Source organism: Primulina eburnea, chromosome 17, assembly GCF_022965805.1.
Source record: "Primulina eburnea isolate SZY01 chromosome 17, ASM2296580v1, whole genome shotgun sequence".
Classification (NCBI taxonomy): domain Eukaryota; kingdom Viridiplantae; phylum Streptophyta; class Magnoliopsida; order Lamiales; family Gesneriaceae; genus Primulina; species Primulina eburnea.
In genome coordinates this window covers 27470094-27479972 of record NC_133117.1, presented here as the reverse complement: position 1 = coordinate 27479972, position 9879 = coordinate 27470094, and the positions used below count along the sequence as shown (strand labels likewise).

The 9879-nt window shown below is 38.2% G+C and overlaps 1 non-coding gene across 1 annotated transcript; it reads right to left on the bottom strand.

The window, feature by feature from the left end:
- Positions 1-8962: 8962 nt before the first annotated feature.
- LOC140818869 (small nucleolar RNA R71) lies at positions 8963-9068 on the bottom strand. Its single transcript, XR_012115100.1, has one exon. It is a non-coding gene; the product is annotated as a small nucleolar RNA R71 (small nucleolar RNA).
- Positions 9069-9879: the final 811 nt, after the last annotated feature.

Below are 9879 nucleotides of genomic sequence, written 5' to 3'. Positions count from 1 at the left end.
CTCAGCTGCTCCAACAACAAGCGAAAGTTCATGGGGAGCAGATACAACAATTACTTGAAATGCAGCGGATTACTCCTGAGCAGGCACACGCACAAGCCATGATACCCAGACAAGGGCCTGTTCAAACAGATATATATGATCGCTTTCGACTTCTGAATCCTCCTGAATGCACCGATCCGACAGTAGCAGAAGAATGGATTAAGTCATTGGAGTCCATCTTCTCCTACCTTCATATGGAAGATACTGACAAAGTAACTTGTGCCGTATTTTTGTTAACAAAACATGCAAGGATATGGTGGGAGAGTGCAAGGGTGGTATTACCTGCGACACCATTGACGTAGGATACATTTAAATCGGGGTGGTACTACCTGCGACACCATTGACGTGGGATAAATTTAAATCCATGTTTTACAACAAATATTTTAGCAAAGATGTACGAGCCAAGAAAGCCAGTGACTTCCTTAATCTAAAACAAAGAACCATGTCAATGACTCAATACATACAACAATTCGAGGCTGGAGTCCAATATGTACATTATATTGCACAAGATGACACAAGTAAGGGCAAACACTTCATTCGGGACTTCGCTCTGAAATTAAACGAGATGTACGGATGTCGAAAGTTGTTACTTATTGGGGATAGTGGAAAGAGGACTTATGGCTGAACATGATGAACAAGACATTGACAAAGACAGACAAAAGCGAAGGCAATAGTACTTTCAAAGGAGCCAAGCAACATGACAAAGCAAAAATACCGATAGAAAATGTACTCGACAAGAGGAACCTCGTGGTAAGGGTTCCCATCCACGTAAGGAACATGACAGAACACCTTGTCCTAAATGTGACAAAATCCATGGCGGTTAATGTATGCAAGGTTCCGATGTTTGTTATTGTTGCAAAAAGCTAGGGCATCTCGCGAGGAATTGTCCCGGAATTTCTGAGAAAGTACAGGGACGCCTTTTCTCGATGACCAAAGAGGAAGTGGATGCAGATACATTGATGATTACCGATATGTTCTAGATTTCTGGTATCACTGCTATTGTTTTACTAGATTCAGGAGCCACACATTCCTTTATTTCGGAATCATTTGTAAGGAGACTGGGCATTATAACAAGTACAACAGAGACACAACTCGCCAGAGCCTTACCTTCTGGGCAAGAATTACAGACATATCAGATTGTGCGAGGGTGTCCAATATATGTCCAAGGCCATTAGATGTATGCTAATTTGATAGTTCTGAAAATGACCGATTTTGATGTGAATTGGGAATGGATTGGCTTTCGAAGTACATAGTTACTATTGACTGTGGCATGAAGATGATCAAGTTTGCACCAGTAGGAGCTGAACAATTCACAGTAGCAAGTGCATGTATATTTACCTCTTCGGATAATCTCTTGCATGAAGGCTTGTAAATTACTACATAAGGGGTGTCAAGGATATTTAGCATCTGTGATAACTATTGACCCACATGTTCGTAAATTAAAAGATACAGATGTTGTTTGTGAATTCCCAGAAGTATTTCCTGATGACGTAACAGGCTTACCCCAGATAGGGAGATCGAATTTGTGATTGATATTGTGGCAGGAACTCATCCGATTTCAAAAGCTCCTTATCGATTAGCTCCTATAAAAATGAAAGAATTGAAAGAACAGTTATAGGAGTTACTTGATAAAGGGTTTATTAGACCGAGCTTTTCACCATGGAGAGCACCTGTTTTATTTGTGAAGAAGAAAGACGGTACCCTTTTTCTATGTATTGATTATAGAGAGTTGAACAAAGTGACAATCAAAAATAAATATACACTCCCCAGAATTGATGATTTGTTTGATCAATTACAAGGAGCTGCTATTTTTTTGAAGATTGATTTACGATTAGGCTATCATCAACTAAAAGTAAAGACAGATGATATCTCAAAGACTGCCTTCCAAACCAGGTATGGGAATTATGAATTTCTTGTAATGTCATTTGGACTAACGAATGCACTAGATGCTTTTATGGATTTAATGAACATAATTTTCAAGCCATTTCTAGACAAACGAATTGTAGAGGAGCATCGAGAAAATCTGAACTTAGTTTTGTAAACTTTGAAAGATAAACATTTGTATGCCAAATGGAAGAAATGCGAAATTTGGCTTGAACAAGTAGCATTCTTGGGTCATATGATTTCAAAAGAAGGCATATCAGTGGATCCAAGTAAGATTGAAGCTGTTAATAATTGGATACAACCCACTACTGTTACCGAGGTACATAGTTTTCTTGAATTAGCTGGTTATTACCGTCGTTTTATAATAGGATTTTCCAAGATAGCATTGCATTTGATCGCGTTAACACGAAAGAATGTCAAATTTATATGGAACGAAGCATGTGATCGCAGTTTCCAAGAGTTAAAAACAAAATTGACATCAGCACCGGTCCTTGCTATTCCAGAAGGATCAGGAGATTTTGTGGTATACAGTGATGCTTCGAAACAAGGTTTAGGAGCAATTTTAATGCATCACGGGAAGGTGATTACTTATGCCTCAAGACAATTGAAAGAATACGAAAAGAACTCTCCCACACATGGTTTGGAACTGGCAGCAGTGGTATTTGCGTTGAAAATATGGCGTCATTATCTGCATGGTGAGCGTTGTGAAATATAACTGACCACAAGAGTTTGAAATACTTTTTCACGCAAAAATAATTGACTATGCGACATCGACGTTGGTTGGAATTAGTGAAAGATTATGATTGTGTTATTAATTATCATCCAGGTAAAGCCAATATTGTTGCATATGCGTTAGTCGAAAATCCAGTTCTATTTCCGCAATACAAGAACAAATCTTATGTGATTTACAGAACTTGAAGATTGATGTTATTCCAAAGAGACCTGCAATCCAGTTATCATCCCTCATGGTTCGACCAACAGTTACAGACAAGATCAAGGTCGAATAAAGTGCAAAAAATGAATTACAAAAACTGAGGTAGCGCGATGAAGAAAAAAGAAATTTTAACTTTGTATTGAATGGGGAAAGAATATGGACATATCGAGGTAGATTGTGCATGCCTAAACAAGGAATAATCAGAACCAAAATTCTTATTGATTCTCATGCTGCACCCTATTCGATCCATCCAGGAGGCACAAAAATGTACAAAGATTTGAAACCATTATTTTGGTGGCCAGGTATGAAAAAGAACATTTCTCAGTTTCTTGCCCAATGTCTAACTGGTCAACAGGTCAAGACTGAACATCAAAGACCAGCAGGACTCCTGAAACCACTACCCATTCCTGAGTGGAAATGGGAACATATCACAATGGATTTCATCCTCGGTTTACCAAGAACACAAAGAGGATTCAATGCTCATGGGTTATTGTTGATCGGCTTACAAAATAAGCTCACTTTCTTCCAGTGAAGACCACATACACGATGAATCAATATTCTGAAGAATACATCAAAGAGATATCGAGGCTTCATGGAATCCCAGTGTCCATTGTATCTGATAGAGACCCAAATTTACGTCTGCATTTTTGGAAAAGTTTACACCATGCTATGGGAACTCGATTGGCATTCATTACATCATTCCACCCTCAAACTGACGGACAATCAGAACGAGTGAATCAGATCTTAGAAGATATGTTGAGGGCATGTACTATTGATTTTCCAAGCAGTTGGGACAGTAAAATACCATTAACTGAGTTTACATATAACAATAATTATCACCCAAGTATTGGAATGGCACCATATACTGCATTATATGGTAGGAAATGTCGATCTCTAGTACATTGGGATGAAGTAGGAGAAATAAAGTTATTAGGCTCTGAATTGGTGCAACAGACAGGAGAATTGGTAACCAAGATCAGAGAAAGAATGCACACTACCAAGAGTCGACAAAAAAGTTGTGCTGATGTGCGACATCGTCCATTGGAATTCCATGTTGGTGACCATGTATTTGTAAAAATATCACCATTGAAGGGCATTTTGCGTTTTGGTAAGAAGGGAAAATTAAATCCAAGATATATCGGTTCATTTGAGATCTTGGACAGAATAGGAGACAGGACCTACCGAGTTGCTTTACCACCGAACTTATCAAATGTTCATAATGTTTTTCATGTTTCCTTGATACGTAAATATTTTGCCAATCCTTCTCATGTTCTTCATTATGAACCTTTGGAGCTTGCATAGAATCTCTTGTATGAAGAACGGCCGGTCCAAATCCTCGATAGGAAATCAAAAGTGTTACGAGGCAAGGAAATACCCTTAGTGAAACTATTATGACGCAACCATGCAATCGAAGAAGCAACATTGGAGCGAGAAGACGAAGTTCAACAGAGATATCCTGAACTATATGGTACGTCAAATTTCGAGGACGAAATTTTTTGAAGGAGGGGAGAATTGTAATGTCCGGTTACTCGTACAAATGATAATAATGCGCTTATGTCATTTATTATGTAGTTTAGCTCATTAGATTTCATGTGATGATTGAGGTATCAATATTGAGATTGAACATAATTTTCATATTGTCCATGGTGTATTGAGAATCAATATGTGTCTAAATAATGATAGTAAGATGTGTAGGTAAAGTAGTGTAATGAAAGTTGGTATGAGACTGCAGGAAATGAGATGAAAATATGGTAGTTCTTACGGGTTTTAGTCTAATGATTTGAATATTGAACCAAATTGTGTGAGGCGACTACCATTAGAAAGCTAAGATATAATGCTACAACTTTCATGTTTTGAGTTTTGTTCAAATCATTGTGGAAGACAAGCCAAAAGTGCCACGAAGTGTGTCGTGTGTATCATCATTCCTAAAATGACACATTTCGGAAGATTAGGCATAACCTTTCACTCAGACCTTCAAATGACATGACGCTAATTGGAGACGCAAGCCAAGACATAGGGCTACAGCTTTTATGTTTACCACTGCTTCCAATTACGAAAGGAAGAGACGTTTCTAGAGCGATTTTTGATGAACTTGGGCACAGAGGCAGAATGTGTGGCGCCTAAGCGGTAAGATCTGACCGTCCTAGGTACTTGGACAGAATGTTCCGCGCTCGAGCGGTAGAAAACTACCGCCCGAGCACCGCCTTGCATAGGAAAAGATATGTTTCGACTTCCTTGAGTTTCTTTACCATTCCACAACCTCATTTCACAGCTAAACACGAAATATATCAAAGAAATCTTCCTCCAAAAGCTCCTTTCATCCTTTCCTTCATTATTTTGAAGTTAAAACTTAGTTCTCCATCACAAGAACTTCCTAAGGGTGTAATTTTTCTTCTCTTTTAGTTGTTCTACATGTAGAGGGGTAACTTTCACCTAGTATAGACATAGTAATTGAATTATTGACACATTTGACAGTATAGGAGCGAGAAATATCTTCTCAAACCAGTATTCGTACGCTTGGACTGTAAGTTGGCATGTTCTTGAAGTAATATATGAGTAATATTATGATTTAAAATGATTCCAATTGTTTATAGCTATATGTACATTGTTAGCATGTTTATTGATGAAAACCTAGCACCATATTCCATTGTTATGTATTAAATATGAATGGAAATCATGAATATTGAAGACAAGTGCTATGTCATGAACATGAACATGAAAGGAAAATGACTGATTTTTATATGATATATAGCTTGTTGACATTATGTGTGGTTTTAAGTCCACCAAACCTATTGGACAATATATGTTAATGGGGCGTGGGGTTGTCAAGGTGCTCTCTGACGTCCAACACAATAGCAGCTATATAATAAAGCAAGCACAGTAGTACAGGTCAACGAATGAGGCTCAAGTACAAACATGAACATGAATATACGGTATGATATGACATTGTTTAAAGATTCATTGTTGATCACGACTTGATACGTATGTTCTTCCTATGAATATTGATACGTCTAAGTGCCCACTTATTGAGTTTTATAAACTCACGTAGCTCATGTATTACAGGATCAGGTAATGAAGATACGTAGGATGCCGGCTCGCCAAAGGATGCTTGTGACGTGCCTTACCTCGACTAGAACCTGGACATCTTATTGTATAGCTTCTGCATATGTATTATAGTGAATGCAATGTCAGGGTTTGAAACAAATTTTACAATGTTATGTCTTTGTGTACAATGATAACGAGTATGGTTGTTTAAAAGAATATGATTATATGTACGTATTGTTGTTGTTGCTTGAGTTATCAGAGTTTACAAAATATAGGGACATCATGCCAAAATTTTTATAAACCGTCAAATTGATGCCCAATGTTTGAATTATTTCGTCATATAGATATATCATTCAAATCCTATTTTGATTATGTTAATCATGTCAAGTATAGAGTAAGGGTGTGACAGATTCAGTTTGTACGATCAGTTGGGTCTTCAGCTTGCGATGTAAACAGCTCGTGAATGATCCTAGCTTTTGCACACTAAGGTAGAATATTAGTAACACAAATTAACAAGTTTTGTTATCATCAAAATGAAGATTGCGAACTTGAAAAGTTCCAACAGAAGATTACGTTCATACTTCGTATCAAAATAGTAATCTTGATGTTCCGTCTTCTTTCTACCGTGTTTTGAATGTTTTTAGGGAACCAAAAATGATTGCACTTGATGATTCTGCTGTATTCGATAATAATTTTCAAGATAATTTTAATTTCGCAGAAAATTTTGGAAATGAAAATAACAACTTTGATGAAGAACACCCACCATCAAACCATGTTGATGATACTCCAGAAAGTCTCAACAATTACATAAAATCGTTGTATAAGAAAATCAAAGCATCCGAGAAAGATATCTGGGATGGAAATCCTCACATTCACTCTTTGTTTTCCATTTTCGCGAGATTATTGATAGGTGTGGTTTTTACGCGCTTTATTGCGTTAATTTTAGTTGTGTTTGCATTGTGCATGCATGCATTTCATTTACATTTTGTTCGTTTTAGAGTAATCATTTGCATATTATCATGTCTCACTGTTGGGTGATGAATTTGCAGGAAAAATGGTCGGAAAACCAAAAATGGAGCAAAGTGTAAAAGATAGAAGGCAGTGGACAGAATGAGCGGCGCCCGAGCGGTAATTTTCTACCGCCCGGGCGCGAAAGATGAACAACCGCATTACTTGACAGAAAGGTCGGCGCTCGGGCGGTAATTTTCTACCGCCCGGGCGCGAGAGATGTCTTCAGAAGGCCAAGTTACAAAAGATTCGGCGCTCGAGCGGTAGTTTTCTACCGCCCGAGCGCGAATGCCGCACATCCCAAGCAAGTTTACAGAAGGTGTGGCGCTCGAGCGGTACTTTTCTACCGCCCGAGCGCCACCTATTTTTGGAAAAATATTATGCGGGATTCCTTACCTTATTTTCGGAGGGTGGCTGATACGGAAAGGATTGGTGGACGTTTTGGACATCATTCAGACATATTCAGACTTGATTCTTGAGCCGCCACAAGCTTTGGAGAGACTTTCGCGCTTGGATTGAAAATTTGAAGTTTTTCGGGCATCGTTCTTCACGTTTTTCGCCAACTCTAGTATTTCTTATTTAGTTTTTATCATTTGAACTTTGTTTTTTTGATTTTCAATCATGAACTTTAGTAGCTAAACTTTTATATTTGTTGGGATTTAAGGGGATCCTACCCCAAACTTTGATTTAGTTAATTTATATTTCAATTTGTGATTTGTTATTGGTTATACTATTGTTTTATTGTGTCTTTAGAGCGTAGCTAACTTTAACGACATTTTCAATATCACGAGTGAGTTCGAGAGAATAACTAGTGATAGGGTTGAGTAGCATAATCCGCGGATCTACAATTTACATAGATATATGAAATTGGATACGTGCCGATAATCATAGTCCTAAGGGTCGAAAATTAGGAGATTTCATAAATCGAAATGCGATTCACTCTTGATAAATAATTAAAGACATTTAATTACTTCATTGGGTAAAATTAGTTTGGCATAGCTCGAGAGAGTGTGTTCAATTGAATAGATCCTGTCGGAAGCATATAAACACGATTGAACGAATTAACAAATTAATAAGGGGTAGGTGAACCAGAATTCCCGACAAATTCATTTATCATTGAAATTTAATCAATTGATCTAGCATTCATATCTCATCATTAAATTCTTGAACTTGTTTATTTAGTTTTATTAAATGTTATTAGTTATAAAACAATCACTCAAATTTCGTTGCTAAAGTTTTAATAACTGGAATAATAATTGTTAAACACAGTCTTCAGTGGAACGATACTCGTACTCACATATACTATACTATTACTTGACATCGTGCACTTGCGATTAATTTTGAGCATACAAAATCATATTTTTATTGAGGATTCCATAGTGCAAGTTTTGCTCGATCAAGTTTTTGGCGTCGTTGCCGGGGACTGTTAATCTACAATTTTATTTTTAGTTATTTTCTTTTGCGTTATTTTATTTGTCTTGAGCTAACACTCCATATTTTATTCCAGATATCTTGTCTAGTGCATGCCAAAGTCACTTGACGTGGAGCTTGAGTTTGATCCTGAAATCGAAAGAACTTTCCGCAGGAGAAGACAGAAGCAGAGGCTAAAAGAACTGATGGAGAGGCAGTTGAATTATCAAGAGGAGGAACATCGTGAAGATAGACATGTGGAGATACCGCGCCGCATACCAATGCTGGAGTATGACCAACCTTCTTTGGAGGGTGCACGCCCTAGCAATGTGAGGCCTATCGTGCGGGCAAATCACTTTGAAATCAAGCCAGCCATAATCCAAATGATTCAGAACACAGTCCAATTTTGAGGAACTGCAGTAGATGAACCCAACACGCACATCGCGGATTTTATTGAAATTTGCGATACTTTTAAATTCAATGGAGTTTCTGATGATGCTGTTAGGTTGCGTTTGTTTCCTTTTTCCTTACGTGATAAAGCTAAAGCGTGGTTAAATAGTTTGCCTGTAGGTACGATCGCTACATGGGAGGACATGGCAAAATCATTTCTCATCAAATATTTCCCTCCCTCCAAGACCATGAAGCTGCGGGCAGACATTACAACATTTGCTCAATTCGATCAAGAATCTCTATATGAGGCATGGGAACGCTTCAAGGATCTACTACGAAGATGCCCACATCACGAGTTACCACTTGGGTTAGTCGTTCAAACATTTTATATGGTTTGCTTACTCCTAACCGTACTATGATAAATGCTGCTGCTTGTGGAAACCTGTTGAGGAAAACCACGGAAAAAGGATATGAATTGTTAGAGGAGATGGCTGCTAGCACTTATCACCCTCAATCTGAGAGGAACAACCAGCGGAGAAGTGGAGGAGTTCACCAGGTAACTGATTTTTCTTCTATTACTGCACAACTTGATGCATTGAACAGGAAGCTGGATGGCTTGAACATGGGTGGCACATCTATGCGTCTTCAAGATATATTCTGTGAGAAATGTGGAGGGGAACACTATGTGAAAGACTGTCAAGATGGAAATCCCTTCTATGTGCAAAATGAGACACCGGTGAATCAAGTGGGAGTCCAAAATCGTCCAAGGAATGACCCTTATTCGAACACATACAATCCGGGGTGGAGGCAACATCCTAACTTCTCATGGGGTGGTCAAAACAGTCAGAATAGACCGCAAGGAGGACAACAATATGGGAAACAACCGATGTACAGACCCGATCCTCCTAGAGAAGAAAAGTCCAACTTGGAGCAAATGATGTCTAAGTTTATTTCATCAACTGAAACTAGACTTCAAAACCAAGATGCATCGATAAAAGGGCTCGAGAATCAAATTGGACAGTTGGGAAAGATGATAGCAAGTAGAGAGCCGGGCACCTTGCCAAGTAATACCGAGACTAATCCAAAAGAGCAAGTAAAGGCCATTGAGTTGAAGAGTGGGAAAATTTTGGAGTCAAAGGGAAAAGAAAAAATTCAAATACCGGATGAAC